The following is a 17,335-nucleotide window of genomic DNA, read 5'->3' as shown; positions in this document are numbered from 1 at the left end:
ATATATATATATATATATATATATGTATACAGAGCATCCTGCGAGAGCTCCAGGCTGACACAGCTGCAGAAATGCTATGATATCATTGCAACTTAATACCATTCGTCAATGTTATGAGAGATAATTTGTCAGTACTGTCAGCAGAACGCATCGTCATCCCCGCTCACTAGGAACGCATCCACGTCAAGCTGAAAAACATACATGGTTTGTGGTTGTCAAACACAGTTCTGGACAAGATAACCCTAATCTTGATAGCATGATATCCTTAGACGAGTATATTCTGATAAGATCAAATGTATACTTTACACCACACAGCACATCTGCCAGATGTCGAGACGGGGATGAGCTCAGATTGGCTGCCATCGCTCATCACTTCCTCCTCGCTAAGAACTGTGCACACAGGCAGGGCTGACTTCCTGACTGTCTGGAACATTGCTTGTCTGTGCAGAAGAAGGGACATGTCTTTAGACTGACAGGGCTGCTCTTTGGAAGCAAGTATCTATTCTTCTATCGAGAGTAAAATATGCACACACAAAAAAGAAAAATCGCTTTGCTAAATACAGTGACTTTCAAACTTCTAGCTGATTTTCTTCTCATGTCCTTCTCATGTCCTCTACCATATATTCTGCTTTCATGCAGACTAACAATGATACAGACTCCGAATCCCCCCCGCTTTCCCATGATCAAATGTTACAACACTGACAACCAAGCATCTCCTCAGCAAACACACAACTTCCCCAAAGGTAGGCTGATATGATATGAGTGAATATGTGGATAGCTGTGATCTTTTTCTCTGTCAAACATCAGTGTTTTCTCCCAAGACAAGAGAATGGTGACAAGACAGAAAAAAAACACACTCAAACAATAAACTGTGTCATTGAGGAGGTGATCGAGGAATAATAATTAATGATGGCCATGCAGCAGGACAAAGATACTCTCCAAAGACCAGACTGCTTTCCCCCGAGGGACAGAATGGGGCTTCAATTAACTGACAGGCGGACGTATTAGAATTTCTATCATGGGCCTTGGCGAGCTAGTGAGATTCAGGACTACAATGCTTTGAAAACCAGTGTGGTTTCCCCATCAAACGCGTCCTCTAGGTCCTTTGATCTGCTGGGTGGTATGTGTCCTTGGAGATATGCGTCTACTTCCTCAAAGCTCTTTGTTGCCAGCACCTCATTTTCCTGTGCTGAGGTTTAGTGCAACAGCAACAGCAGGCTCTGCCGCATTCATTCTCAGACAACAGAAACGGCACATCCACATCATGACACACCAGGTGATTTTAAGCATGCATGATGCTTGACACACTGGTGTGTGTGCGTGTTTGCATAAACATACAGAATAAATGTAGTCGATGAAGTACGATCATCTGAGGACAGTTTGTACAGAAACTATTTCTATGAGTTTTGAAATTTACAACCACCTTGTCATTAATTAAACCATATCAAAACAAGATCGAATTATTTTTGATAATATTTGATAGCCAAAGTCATCCCTTTAGCTTTCTATACATATAATTCAGTGGAATCTCTTAATAGTGATGTACGTGGACATTTTTTCTCATTTGACACTCAGTTTATCATCTCCAGTCTACAGCCAGTCTTTTGAAGCTCGCTGTGGAGTAAACTGATATCAAGACTTCCTTTTTCAGTTTACTACTACTAATAATAATAATCATAATAATAATATTCTACTAAAATTAACTTGACTGTTTCCCTGCATGCAATCAAAAAACATGTTTCTGCTATCCTGCAGATTCATATCCATATGCATATGTGTGTTAATAGAGTCTATAGTGTTTGACAGCTGACAGTCTATAAAGAAAGAGTTTCACCAAGAAGCAAAAAGGGGAAAAAAAGAGAGAGGGATGGCACAAACAAAGCATCCTAAAGTGGATGCTACAAGTGTGTGGTGCACTTTAACTGTCAGAGATAGAGATCTGTTGGATATTGATGTCATCTTTCTATTTCACTGCCAAGGCACATTCTCAAAAACTCTCAATAGAAGAATGGCAGCGAACATGGAGACGTGATCTCTGTTACGTCTGCGCTAATTGTTGCAAGGATAACATGTAGAAAAACAAGTCTAAAATTTTGACTCACTGGTGAGTTAAATCAAAGGAACTCCCCTCCCAACATGAACACATGTCAGACTGAATGAATGAAGTGAAACAAAATAGGGTTAGTGGTGGGGCGATCGTGGCTCAAGAGTTGGGTGTTCGTCTTGTAATTGGAAGGTCGCCGGTTCGAGCCCCGGCTCAGACAGTCTTGGTCGTTGTGTCCTTGACACAAGACACTTCACCTACCCCCTACTGGTGATGGCCAGAGGGGCCGATGGCGTGATATGGCAGCCTCGCCTCTGTCAGTCTGCCCCAGGGCAGCTGTAGCTACAACTGTAGCTTGCCTTCACCAGTGTGTGAATGTGAGAGAGAATGAATAGTGGTATTGTAAAGCGCTTTGAGGGGTCCTGAAAAGCGCTATATAAATGAAATCCATTATTATTAGCCTGATAATCAGACAGAACTGCTGCATCCACACCTAAAGCCGGATGTGCTGAAACACACAAGGTGCATTCACCAACATATGAAATTTTGTTCAGTGTAACCCATAACTCTTGAGTAGTTTCCAGTGTACGAACAGGTTAATAAAAGACATGACTGAGATACCTGTAGGATTAAATTTGCTTGTCCCACAGTAGTGACAGCGGTTTCAGGTTTGTACAGGTTGCTTTTTGTCTCTTTTGAATCCCTCAACTTTACAGAAGTCCAGCACTAATCGCAGTACTATGTAGGAGGACTCCTTTGATCCACAATCAGCCTAAATGTTTCACAAGGTTTTGCATTAAGTTTAACTAAACTCAACATTGATCCCAAACCTGCATTTCTAAGAGGCCAAAGTTATTATGGTGGAAGTTTCATCACAAAAATTCAACATCAAGGGATTTTTCTGCATGAGGCTTTGAAATCTTGAAATTATGTAACCCTGTTCTACTTCCTACTCTCCACTAAAATATCAAGCATGGCAAAAAAAACCCAACTTGCTACAATCAATCTAAATGTTGGCTGTAGCAAGATAGCTTTTGGGGTAAAAGCCAGGCAGCCCCCTTACTGCTGCCAGAAACCCCCCCACATGTTCACTGACGTCAGCAGCCACTCTCACCGGCCGACTCTCCCTTGAACTGCTCGGTCAGTTTCCTGTTAGGTCCCGACACAATATGCACGAATGCTCCATCTTGCAGCGTTGCTTCCCTGTGAAGTGGTGTTCAGGTTACATTCCTCCCAGCTAAAGCCCTCGGCCCTCCCCAGCCACAGCCAATCTGTAAACTGTTTACACTTCACTTCCCACACCTGGACCGGGGCCAAGGCAAATCTGGAACAAGGCCCACAAGAAAGAACCAACAGATAGGCCCTTAGACTTGAGCAGGAGAGGAAAGATTGTGTCTTGGGCTGGAGTGGAATATTGACTCACCACCAACACCGCCCTGTTCTCTTTTTCTCTCTCCTAGAGTACAAGAGGAAGTTTGATCTGGAAACAGATCCATGTGTTCAACAGTCTGCTGGCCCACAAAACTAAGACATGCTGTGCTCTCATCACATAAATATCTTATTAAGATTTCTGATAACTTTTCCGATCATACAGCAACATCACATGGGACAGACTCCAGTGTTTCCTTGAGTTTTACTGATAGCGTGCTTCTCAACGCTCCGTGCAGATAGATTATATTTATGTATTTATGCACCACCCCTCATATGCCTCCCTTTTTGAAGTGATTAAAAGTCCCTTGAAATCACACGACTGATGCACCGGTGCTCTGCTGTACATCACTGCATAAGAGAGGATATCATAGATAACTTGTCTTTGAGTCGTGCTACTTCTGCCATGTCATTTTTTGTGCGCACTACAGCTCGTGTAAATGGAAGCCCAATCCCTGATACATTTTGTAAGTGTGATGTAAGACTGAGACAGAAAGAAATCTTCAGTTCCCCTGTGTTTGTGGGGGAAAATTAGGATTAGGAAAACATTCAATTGAAAGGATAAGTGAAAATCTGTTGAGTATGTATTATGACGTAAGAAAAAAAAACCCACAAGAAATTTGTGATTTAACAAAGTGAGGTACTGCTGACACACACTTCGTGGACCCATTATGGTTTTCCTAATTTTCCATCGTATTCCCCCAACAATGAAACAACCCCCTTTGAGCAAGCACTTGGCAACAATAGGAAGGAAAAACTCCCTTTTAACAGGAAGATCAAATTGTGACTGGTTGGGCGTTGGGGGTGGGGGCAGCACAAAAGACATACTATGTAAGAGAGACAGAGATTAATAATAATTAACTATGTGAGACCAAGGAGTAACTAAACACTTGACACACTAAGCAGGAAAGTGCATGAGGGACGGGTAAAGAGGCCATGCTGCTAACGAGTCAACTACTAATTAAGCTAAGTTAGCGAATCCCTAGAAACAGTAAATGAATACTGTGAATATAATTAGCAGGTTATTCACCAAAGAGTGTGCTTTGGAGAAAAAACATATGAAAACTATGAAATAAGCCATTATCTAAGTTTTTATTTAAGTGGGCTACACTGTACCGTTTGTAAAAGGAACAGGAAGCGATACTATACTGCAGAGAGAGTCAACACCAAGTTCATATATAATATATATGCACTGTTACAAAGGTGGATATTCATATTAAACATGGGTTTAATGTGAAGTGAACTTTAAGCTTCAAATAACATCAGCTTAAAGCTCAGGCTTCAAACTGCTCAGGTTTTCTACAGGAGCACTGGAGCCCCACCCACCTGCTGTTAAAATCTTTTGTGTAGGAGGGGCAGCCAATCAGAAGACAGTTGGATTAAAAGAAGGAAGAAGACCTACATTGTCCTATTTCAGACCAAGGATGACAGCAAGTCCCATTATTTGTGAAAAAAGGATTATTTTTATGCAGTGACTCATGCAAAGCTCCTCTAGCAGAGTCTAATAAAAAAAAGGAGTTGATTATTATGTAATATATGCTCTTTAAATACTATGTTACTGTGTTTACTATATTAAGCTATGCTATTAACAGAAAGTCTACAAAAGTGCGCCATGTGAATAACAATTACTATGGGTGATGATTACATTTATTTCTGAAATAATGAGAGGGCAACATGAATTAAATACACTGGGGAATAGAGACCCACATTCTGTGTTATGCTTTGTAATAAAGTTTCACTAGATGAAGAGCAAAAATGTAGCCTTTTACTCAGCAGTGAGGGGAGAAGATAAATCCAAATTTAGTGGACTGTCTGACAGTCCTGCTACAAAATACTGGCCACATTTATGGTACAAGACTGGCTTGGACTATTAATTGCCCCTTTGTCCGATTTGCTGTCGCCTATGTACGTGGCAGTGGTAAAGAAAGACATTTTTAATAGCTGGAGTTAGAGCAAGATGAGCAAGGGAGAGTAAAAGCTAAAGTAAACCCATAAAACCAAACTAGTATGTCCTGCAGTCACATGTATATTGAATACCAATCAGAGGCATGGGGCTTGCCAGCATCGGCGCTGCACTCATTTCCAATGCGCACACTGTAGCTCAATCAGTAGAGCCCTGGCGGATAAAAAGGGATCGCTTGCCTGGCTCTCTGAATATTAGCTAATGCCACATTTGCAAGTCTTCAAGAGCAAAGGGTGAGTGGGTAGAGGGGGAATAAGAGGGAGATGGGAGAGATATGAAAAGATAGAGAAACAGAGGGATGTGAGAAAGGGAAGATAAAGACAGAAATAGTGTGAATGCAAGAGAAACATTTAAAAAAAAAACTCTGCTCTGTTTGGGACTGTTGGAAAAAAAATATTATTTCTTGCAATAAATTGAATGGCTTTGTGGAGCACAAGTGATGGAAGTGACGCCTGGATGGGGATTATGCTCTTTTCATCATAAAGCCCCATCTGGTATACTAGCAAGACCACGTCTGTCCAGGCCTCTCGCCCTTTAAAGTGCCGGCTTGGGTTACACATCAATCCAGTCCTGTTGCAGCTGTGCTGGGAAAATAAGACAGAGCGATTCTACACATACATGGCAGAGCACATGCTGACACGCACACAAAGAAATGCTCATCAATTACAAAAGTGTGTGTACACATGCAAATAGACAGATGGAGGAACAGGGAGGCACACAGAAAGAAAGATTTCACGCATGCAGACACACACACACACATATATACCCCCCTGCTCCCATGCCCCAGTGCACAAAGTCCCAACAGAAACAATGGCAAAAAACCAAAAAGGACATCTCTGTTTTTGAAGCATGCCTATTTCTAACTTGAAAGAGCCAACCATAATTAAAACCAATGGGCAGCAATGCGAGATAAATGAATAGCAGAGCATTCACCAGACCCCTCCTCATCTTTTAACTAAACCACTGGTCCGGTGTATGGCAGATGTTCCAGCTCCATTTGATGTGTGCGTGTGTATGCCCATGTGTTTGTGTGTACATTTCCACGAGTTTGTGTGTCTGCACTGACTGGCGGGACATTATCGTTTGTCATTTCCTTCTCCTCTGTCTTTGCAGATCCATCACGGCTGCGCTTACATACATAAACCTATCACGAGCTCAATTTTTCTTTTTCCTTTTTTTTTTTTTTTATAAGAACCAGATTTCCCCTCTGCATGTGCAACACATACAGTCACATGACTCAGAACTAGTAAAATAAAATACCTTCTGTTACATTACCAGAAGCCATTTGGACTTGTGTTACATCTAAAGAGCTGTGTCTAGGGCTCTAATTAATATAATATTATTGAACATTAAATCAAAGTTTGCATGTTTTTTGAGGAACCTGTGAGTTGAAATCATTAAATGTTTTAGTCAATATATCTGAACAGCATTTAGACTTGTATTGCAGAGAGCTGAAAATGCAAACGTGATTCACAGCCAATAAAGAAAATAGAGTTAAACTATATAAAACCACCGAATTATCCTTTTTTTCCCTTTACAACTTCTTTAAAGGAGACAAGATTTAACTGATGGGTCACATTTCTCCCGCAGATGTAAAATTATTCTTTTTAGACGATTTCTGCCTTTTAGCCACAAATGATATTAGATGTCACACATTACCTCGGAGGACGTGATTCACTCTTTAGCTATGTAAGACCTTTAATTCTCCTGTCTAAATTGGCTCCGGAGGATGATTGTTCATCTTTAGACCGTGTCATCCTCACATTGGACCTCATCAGCGGAAGAAAGGCCCACCATCATTATCTCGTGATCTGCCTATTTCTGCTCATTCCTACACCAATGAGGATATGAACAAAGAGGATAATACTACAAATGGATAAAGATAAATGGAAGTCAATTTCACTGGAATTAAAACAAGTGTTTGATTCATTTGGAAAGGAAGCGTTAAAGAGGAATTTAATTTGATTTGTTTGGCAGTTTGGTCTCGCCACTGACCATTCTGAATGAAGAAGTTAACGCAGCCTCTCTCTCTGTGCTTTAAAATAATGAACAATGGAGAAAGAGAAACAGAGGGAGATTGGGATGGGTGGGGGGAGCAATGTTATGACTCTATTGAAAATTGTGCTGTTAACAAATTGGTGGGCCTCAGCTGTTTTCCAAGACTTCAGCCTGCAGGTACATTTGTCTGCCTGTTTGCTTGTCTCTCGCTTCATTGTAGTGTTTCTTTCATTGCCGGACTTTCAGTTATATCTGGACAGCCCAAATGACAACGCTGCCGGCAAGAAAGAAGTAGTTGATGGACGAGAAGTGAATAAAAGGAGCCCGAATCGCCGCTCCAGCGCTCCCCCCCCCACTTTCCCCTCCTCCTCTGTCAGCCGTTCTGGACAGCCCCGAGGAGATCAAACCTGTTTGTAATCCTGCTCTTCCTCTTCATGTCTGTGTGTTTACAACCTGACCACATTGCTACAGTACACTCCCTCACAGCTCTGTCTGTGCTTCACGTCTCTCTCTATTAAATCAGATGTAGGAAGGTGGGGAAGAAAAGGGATGCATTCATTGTCCTTGGCTGACAGATTTTCAGAAGGACGGTTGCACAGAGCTTGTTTTTCTGCACTGCACTGACAAGTGATAGGCAATTAATTTCCACAACCACTTCCCCCCATCTTCACTTGGTCATCAGAGAAATTTCCAGCCTGGGGTCTGAGTGAGCCGTGAAGTGTCTGCCGGATGGCTGTCGTCAGATGGTTGGTTCTACTTCTGGTTCACTCTTGGGAAGAATGCAGGCTGACTGGTAGGGAATGACGTTTCCTCTCGAGCAGTCTGAAGGCCTTGTTTCTCTTTTGTCCATGCTCGGGTTCTTTTCAAACACAGTAATTTGCGGAAGGGGACCCCAGCCACAGATCACAGGATCTGGATCTGTGGGGTTGGTGTGCAGGGGAACGGCCTTTGGGGCGCAGTCGTGGAACTTCTTCAATGGAAACCACATGGCTTTAGATGGGCAACCTCTGGGTGGTCCAATCAGCATCAAGAGGACATTTACTGACACATATGTCTCTAGCAATTGACTTCAACCCTGTGAAACATTCGCTTTTTATTCGTCTTTTTTGAGATGTTTCAAAATGTGATTTAGTGGAAGACATTAGCAGTTAATTACATGATGCCATAAATGAATTGCAAGCAGGTTGCTTTGGGTTTCCCAAGGGCCTTTGTGGCTTCTTTGACAACTTAATCAAGCCAACTTTTATGGTACTTGAGATCTTCTGAAAAACAGAGTTGTAATAGCCAAAACAAAAATCGAATAAACACTAATAACATTTGAAATAAATCGATAAATCTTTTCAGACAATACAGAGTTGTTAACATCTCCCCAGGCCTCAAGGTCAGAAAGAAAACAGGACTCACAGAGTTCACCACATCTAACCCCAGTCACTAAAACGTTGCTAATCTGCATCACAAGAACAGCAATCATCTCACTTCAGTGGCTTTCCGACCAAAAGCCCTCTCGGCCCGCAACAATCTGACATCATTGTCTGCAGACTCTCCAGAACTTTTGTGGTGTGTAATTCCAGAGCAATGGGAAAATCCCTTCCCTCCAACTCGGAAGTGAGCGTGAATAAGCAACATTTCACTGGGTCAGCTGGTTTCATGTGTAACTGACTATTTTTTCAGCAGAGACACACACTAAGATGCTTTAGAGCACAGAGGGAGGCTAATAGGAAATGTTAAGCTTGGATATTATAAAGCCTAAATGATATTGCATATTTATCTACAGGATTATTCTATTCTAAATGAAAGCATTAACAATGATACTGGGCAACTTTTGATAAAAATATCGATGACATTGTGAAGTTTTTCTGAAGCCGTCGCTGTGTTAATGCTCGAGTTCACAATCTGCAGTTGATCCCATTATCTCCATTTTAGTAACAAGTTGTTTGGATTGCAGTTGGCTTGGGGTTGCATGAAGGTTAAACAAGTAAATAGTGTTTTCCCCATGCCTTTAGCAGTGCTGATTATCATCTTAAATGGCATAATAGTACAGCAATCAGTTTGTAGTTTAGATCTTTGCCTGGATCCAGTTTCCCATTATGAGGCTGGGTCTGCTTCGTCCAAAATGCTTCAAAAGCTCATTCTAAATGGACAGACCAGGCCCCATAAAGAATAGTAGAAGGTGAAGGTTTGGCCACTCGGTTGGGCTGGATTAGAAATAGTGGCCTGGAGGAAAAAGTGATGTAACCTCTGTTTTACTTAAAGCCTGGCATTAATCTGAGTAGAGCCAACATTCTTAGCCTCTGACTTTGAATTCCCCTAAATGTGGTTCTGGTTACACAAGATTTTATACTTTCTCCTCAAGAAAAGAGCTGAGTCAAAATTAGTATGTAATAAAACCTACTATTTATCAAAAACAAAGAAAAAAAAAGAAACCGTTGTATCCACTGCTTTGTCCCACCATTGCTGACTGAAAAAGCCACACATGGAAAATTAACCAACAGTTGTACCCACAGTTAATTGGACCCACTTCATAATTTTCAAACAAGCAACTTGTGCAGTTTAAAACAATGAATAGGAAATACTTTGTAGTTCTCCCAGTTTTACATCATCAAGTGTTCTTTAGAAATGAGATGCCAGCACTTTCCCAGACATTTCCACACAAAAAACCCAAAACTGTCCCGCTGCATCACGCTGTTGAGCCGTCATTTGTAAAACTGCTAAACTAAAGTGAACATTTTAAAGAGTCAACTATGCTGATAAATGTGCTTTTTGCCATGCTGACAACTTTCATTTAATTCTCAAGTTTGAAGAGTCAAACACAGGCACTACTGGGGGTCAGTCTGTCAAATGGCGTCCCACAGAGACTCTGCGATAGAGGGACTGGAGCTGGGCGAGGGAGGGGTAATGAGAGGGCAGATAAGGTTTGGTTCTCAAATGAACTGCTAAAAAATAAATCCTAATTATTGCCATCTTACGGACAGGACAATATTCCAAAGAAAAGCAATATTATTTGTGAACGGCTCTAGTTTCTGCAGGTTTTTGAATAACAAGCTAAAGAGATGATGTCCGTAATGGCTACCTGCAGTGCTTGGAAAAAACCAGAGTGCGCCCCCACCAAGCCCTCCATCTTTCACAGAGCTACAAACAGCTTCAGCTTCTCCTTTGGTCTGCCAGCAAAAAAAGAAAAAGAAATGAAAAAAATGAAAGAAAAATCCTCCCCGCAGTTTGAAATAAAAGGCCTGGATCAAACTAACACCAGGAGAGTTTTTCGTCCACTTTGCAACCTGCAGTTTCTGCATATTAGCCTCTTCTACTCTTGGTCCACATCCCGCAGTGAAATGAATACAAAATTGCATTAAAGTTAATGCTACATGACATTTCCCCCCTTCACAAAATTTGCCTTGCTTTTTGAAACGGTTCTTGTGGCTGTGGAAATTTTGTAAAAACCACCTGCAGGAGTGATTTACCAATTTGCTAAAGTGCACCTAAAGCAATCCGATAGCTCCATCCAACAACCTGAAACATCATGTTAACCGTGCTAATGGCAATGTTGAACATGGCATACCGGCAGTAAAAATAAATAATGCATTAATACTTTGTATTAATGGCAGAAAAGAATCACGACTCTAAAAGCATCAGACATGATGGAGACCCCCTACCTGGCAGCCCCTGTATCCACGACCCCCACTGTTTGTGTATTTTCGAACCATGGCGGCCCATTGACTGCCTCCCCCGGATTGCCAATTTCCCGCTGGTGGTCCAAGGTTTCGCCTGTCCTTTCTCAGCATTGTGCAACTGGAATCGGTGCGTCCTCCCCTGTTCACGCTGCGGTTGTAGCTCCACGATCTGATTGGACAGCGCTCAGCGAGACTTCATCAGCTGAACATCCCTGTCGTCATGACAACTTGCCAATATCCCAACAGGGGTGTGTTTGTGGAAGGGTGGGGTGGCGGGGCACGGCTGCTCTCTTGCCTCCGAACGCCTGGTACGCGACAGCGATTCATTTTACATCATCGTTACCTCACCGCTGCTCGCTTCCCCCTTCCCAGACCTAGCGGGTTAAGCTAATCTGTGTAGCATGCGATGTTGGAGAATGCATGGGCCACTGTGCTTGCCACAGTCTGTGAGTCTACAACCAGCTGTCCCATCAGGGTTTCTCAGACCAATGTCTCGCACCACAGGATGCCAAATCAGCTTAAAACGATGAGTATAATCACTATTCTGTCACATGACATTGAGAAAATGGATGGCAAACCCAAAGTGAAGCTTCTAACTCTAACCAATGAAAAAGTTTGCTTTTCTTTTCAGTCTTAAGCCTGCTCCCCATATTATGATTTCCCATCCACACACAAAAGCAAAATTACAAAGGGAACTGAAGTTTAGACAGTTTTTTGGAAACCATGGAAACTTGACACAAACTTTTGAGAAAGACATTTTACTTTCTATTCTCAAATGGCCTTTATCCTTGTATCCCAATACTTGTCACCGACATCATTCCCATGAAAATTTGAGGCCAACTTATGCCAGACTAAAAAGACTATTGTACCACTTCATCGTTCTGCTAACTCAGCATACAGTTAAGTTCAAAGAAAGTGAAACAAATCTCAGAGAATCAGGCTGGAACAGAGCAAAAGACATCAACAAAAGACAGAAAGTAGAGAGAAAAGAGGGGGAAAGTGAGAGGAAAGTAAAAGCAAGGCATTATCTTGTTGTCAGCCATGCTACCAAGAGCACAAACAGATGAATGTTTGGCGGGTGAGACACCCGCTGTGCTGCTAGCCTGCTAGCCTGCGATTAGCACCAAGCAGACGAATGGTTCCCAGGGTTCTCTCCCAGTTACCTCCTGCCGAGCTGGAGACGATGACCTTGGCCGCTGCTGGAGTTCTCCTCCCCTGCTAGGAATGAATGGCGAGCCAGGACAGAGAGCCCTAGCCTCCGTTCGCTTTTGATTGCTAATCCCCCAAACATTGTACACCACCCGGCACCCTACCTGGCCTTCTAGCCAGAGGCTGCTTGGTGGTGGCCATTGAAAGCAGGTGATGAATGGGGCAGAGCTGCTGGAAGCCAGGCTCCCTGGGTAGCGGGGAAACTCTGTAGACCCACAAATGTGTGTGGCTCTCATCTGTTTTTGTAGATTTCTGAAGATAAAAGGATGCCCCGGATCAGTCCTTGGTGTTTAAGTCTCGTTGAGTGGATAACATTTTGCCAACTTAGCCATATGATAAAGTATCAGGGTGCTGATGAAATGTAAACACAACTATTCACAACCCTTGTAAGGGTGGAGATACCAGTCCGTGCATGCAACACATTTGCTGCCACAAACTCATTAATGAAAAAACAAACAAACAAACAAACAAACAAACAAACAAACAAACAAACAAACAAACAAACAAACAAACAAACAAACAACAAAACCCTAAAAGCCAACAACTGGAAAAAACAATAGCTCCTCTGCTAACCAGAGGAGCTAGCATACGTTGATCAAGTGTGGTTTGGGAGATTACGGAAACCTCTTAAAGAGATAGTATCCTTTTTTTTCCCTACCACCACCCAGCATGGGTTTGAGCCTGAATGCAAATCTATATCAGCATTTTAATGGCTCTCAGTCTTTTTATCAAGTCGCTAACAGAGCAATCTGAGCATTTCGGGAACCATTCCAGGATACAATCTATAGAAAATTTGAATGACATGCATAATAACGCAATAATTTTCCCATGGAAACTTTTCATAAATATTCCTCGGTACATAAGCTATGCATTGTATGGCATTCACCGTGACAAACAGAAGGCACCAATACAATAACACTTCTCCAATGCGGTAACACTCGATACTGCTAAATGCTAAATGTTGTTGCCCCAGTCACATGGAATCCCAAATACTGCTAAATGCATTTCGGCGGCAGCAACACAAAAAAAAGAGTAAAAAATAGAGCAATGGCACAAAGTGAAAAAATGAAAACACAAACCTTCTCATTGTAACGTCAGCAGCATGTTCACGAGAGACTGCTGGATGCCAGACTCTTAAGGGGACCGAAGCTGAATTCAATGCCTCTTGTCAGGGGAGCTTGATGTGATTATCGCCCCCTGCTAGGGCAGCGATAGTGAAGTTGTCTGGCGCTGGCAGGGACGCTCAAACAGCACTGCGGGATGCCCTCCTCGCTGTCCCACTCCAGGACCATCGCTCTGGACGCAACAGGGGGTGGGAAGCATGTGTACATGTGGATGTGTGCGTGCATGTGCGCATGTGTGAATGAACGTTGTGTTGATATTATTGTTCTGCAGGTTTTCACTCTTGTTACTGCTGCCGTTTAGTAGCAAACAGGACTTCTGAGATGGGCTCCCATCACTGAGCTAAAAACTGCTGTTCAAGGTCAAGGTGCTGCCGACTGCCCACTTCTGGGCTTTTTTCTTTTATATATATATGCCTCAGCACACAAACCAATTTTAAGATATTCCCCAGCGTGTGTACATATTTGTGTTTGCCAGAGAGTGAATAAAAATCATTGTTCAGGCCGCCTAAGGATCATTTCCCTCCCCCTCTCTTCACCGAGGAGTCCGTCCCTCCCGGCTCATATCGACAGACACACTGCTGCTTATTGATCTATGAATTTGTACAATATGATAATAACAATACGTCTTTTTTCGTGGCGGTATTGTGATGTGTCTTAATTTTTTTCCTTGTCTGTTGCATTTGTCTTTATCAAGTATTGTACCAAAGGAGTTGGATACAACATAGAATGCATCTGAACAGCAAACTGGGCCAAAAAACTCTACAAACAATGTGAGTTTTTGTTGCGCTACAACATATATGTTTGCTCAGTTCTAGGCTTGAAGGCATACATGAATTACAATAGACTTGATTAGCAAAAAATGTAAAAAGAAAAAAAAAAGCATAAATAAAAGACAGGGAAAAGAAGGCCTCGGGATAATGAAAGTTTCTCCTAAGGATATGTTTATGCATGCAGAAAGGAACACGAGTACAACAGCAGGCATAAAAAGATGAAATCTTGCAGCACAAACATGCGACACAGCAACAAAGATGACAGGTTTGATGGGGTGATGCATATGTGATTTGACCACCCAGGCACGAGATCAAGACTGCACTGCCTTTTGGGTTATCAGGGCATTTCAGTAAATTTCCCCACATTGTACCACCCAGCCCCCCTTTGCTTTCTGTGCTGTCCCCCTGGAGGCAAAGGGGGTAAAATAAGACTTCAAAGCAACTCCAAAATAGTCCTGACACAAACTCATTTCCTCATGTTACATGAAGGGGGCTGGCAGACTCGCTAGACTGTTCTGACTCTGGTATGTCTCAGCCTCCTGCTCTGTGCTACCTCATAACAAGCAGCGGTGACAGAATGCCATTTTGACAGCGATTATGGATAGTCTGACATAGACTTAAAAGGAGCCAGATGGGGGTAGAATTTACAAGAGCCTATCTGTGGGTCATGCTGGGCTCAGATGAGATGAGGAAATGGGAGCTCATTTAAGGGGATGCTATTAGCAGCGAGGGACCACAAATGACTGCAACTTGGAACTTTATTAAGACAAAGCAGCAAAGTTTAGGACAGCCTGCACATTTAGGCTGTAAAATTGCTATTCTTGACATTTTGACCACGGAGTTAAGGAAGATCAGAGGAGCTGTGTTTGTACTAAAAACATGGGTTAAAGGGTCAGTTCACCAAAAAAAAAAAAGAAAAAGAAAAAAATGGCTTACATCTAGTGGTATACAGCAGTGCAGGTATTTCATGTCTGCTTTTAAAACTTGTTTTGTCAAAGCTCCTGGTATGACACACAAATTGGGACGGGACACAAACTACGAGGCAAACAAACCTTTGGCGCGTGCCACGCTTCCAGCTTTAAATTGTTATATTTTCCAATATTGGTGCAGTTTGTGCATCGAAGGAGTGATGGCAAATCACACCCTTGACAGAATAGAATGCATTTGGTTCAGAAACTACAGTCATTATATTACCCTACATCTCTCTGTCGCGCAGTCAAAAAAATAAACATAGGTAAACATTTCAACAATTTTAAAGTAGAAGGCTAGCAACATGTGACAGAATGACAATATTTGAAACCCTAGGGTGAGAAAGGGGTTAAACATAATTGTATTTCTTCACTATGTGAAGTTCATGTTTGCCGCATACTGAACTGAAGCATGATGAGTGCTGCAGTGAGCGTGAGGGATGGGATAAGATACATTATTCACTTAAAATCTGAATGTATTTACTACATTCCATTCTGGTAATCCATTTAAAATTATTAAAAGGATAAAAGCAAGGATATATGACGACGTGTGCCTGTGAGTATGGACATGACCCAAAAAGCTGCGCAGATTTACACAGCCCTGAACTTAACTTGGCTGAAATTCAAGAATTTGACACACTTATTGCTAAGAAATTATAAACTGGCTTCAGATCTGAAGTATCATTTGGAAAGATACTGCCCTCGCTGGAGCTCTTCCCATCAAAAAGACTTTTCCATTTTAAAGTTTCTGAATGTTTTTCCTCCTTTTCTCCCCAAGTCTGTGGTGTGATAGAACCGATAAATGTTATTTTATCAGACATTTGATGGTTAGAAAAGCATCTGCAGGCTGCAAATGGTAGAAAATGGCATTATTTGGCCAATGGGTATCAAAAATATGACTGTTCATCGGTTGATGAATTTTATCCCGGGGTGGGGGGCAGGGGTGGGGGGGGGGGGGGCACTGAGGTAATAGTTAGAACTGGATTTTAATAAGGGGTTTTTCCATCAAAAGAAGCAATTTTCCCAAACAATAGAGCTACTTTCTACATTACACCGAATCATTACAGAGTCATCTGCATGATATATTTCAATCATAGAGAAAATGAGCTAAGATTATTAATCAAGATTGGGCGATATTAATATTAGATAAGTCCAGGATGTAATATAGCTTGTATAATGAACCTGGGTAAATTCATAAGCCCATAATTGGTGCAGGCATTAAGTCTCCTCTGGAAATTGATATTGTCACATTACCATCAACGGCATCACCTCCAATTCTAGCTCCCGGATATAAACCCAGACCTATGCATTCTTCTTCTATTTGCCAAAATGAAATAAAGTTCATAAAAGTATGATTCATACAGTTCAACAACATAAAATAATGATTGATAAATAAATGCGTGTAGAAAAATGGATCGCAAATTTCAGGCGGGCGGAACAGAGACTCACTACATCACTCCACACTAAATTTAGATTCTATGAAAGCTATTGGCTTTTTTATTGCTTGAGGATACATTGATTTTTCTCTTTGATTGTGTTTTCCACAGACGCAGGAAGAGGAAAGGCAGCTTCAAACTGATGCGTGGATAGCACAGACATTTCCATGAAGAAAGGATCCAAAAACAGATACCTGGCAGGATGGAGCAACCAAGGACACGCGGTGAAAAGCTGCAGTGTTAGAGGAGTGACACAAACCTGTTGAGCGACTCTTCCTCCCTCCTGCTCGGCTGCTGGGAGGAGGACACTTGTTTCTCGCACGGAGGGATTTTTGATCTTTTTGCATTGGCATCCACTTCCTCCATCTACAAAGGCCATGAAAGGGAATGAGTAATTCCTCTATCTGTGTGTACGTGAGTGTGTGACTGTGCGTGTGTGGATGCTTGACCTATTTCTGCTGCACTGACATGAGGCTGGCATTTCTGCCTCACAAGTACAAATGGAGACATGGGCACAAGGTGGTTGTTGAAAGAGCTAATGTTTTAGCTCATGTGAAAGCATAAAATATGTGCGGAAGAGCATACATTTTTATCAACGTCATTCAAACTGTAACATTTCCTGGAAATATACATGCCCCGATAGGCTGGCTTCTTCCTGTCACGCACATGAAATGTGTGTTTGCAGCTGTAAGCGGTATGAATATTTTGTTTTCTGCGGTGGTACTGA

At 42.0% G+C, this 17,335-nt stretch overlaps 1 protein-coding gene across 5 annotated transcripts in view; it reads right to left on the bottom strand.

Annotated features, from left to right (window-relative positions):
- The window catches only part of LOC113023649 (axin-2-like), an 87,381-nt gene extending 73,804 nt beyond the window's left edge, over window positions 1-13,577 (bottom strand). For 3 of the 5 annotated variants that reach the window (XM_026169864.1, XM_026169867.1, XM_026169870.1), the window contains exon 1: window positions 11,084-11,335. The gene's annotated coding sequence lies outside the window, so the exon portion shown is untranslated. Of the gene's footprint in view, window positions 1-306; window positions 404-11,083; window positions 11,336-13,389 lie in introns of those variants that run through there. The other 2 variants (XM_026169866.1, XM_026169868.1) reach the window with 2 other exon arrangements.
- Window positions 13,578-17,335: the final 3,758 nt, after the last annotated feature.

The sequence above is a fragment of the Astatotilapia calliptera genome, chromosome 6, assembly GCF_900246225.1.
Source record: "Astatotilapia calliptera chromosome 6, fAstCal1.2, whole genome shotgun sequence".
NCBI lineage: Eukaryota > Metazoa > Chordata > Actinopteri > Cichliformes > Cichlidae > Astatotilapia > Astatotilapia calliptera.
Note: the sequence above shows the minus strand (reverse complement) of the source record. Positions and strands in the feature narration are given on the sequence as shown.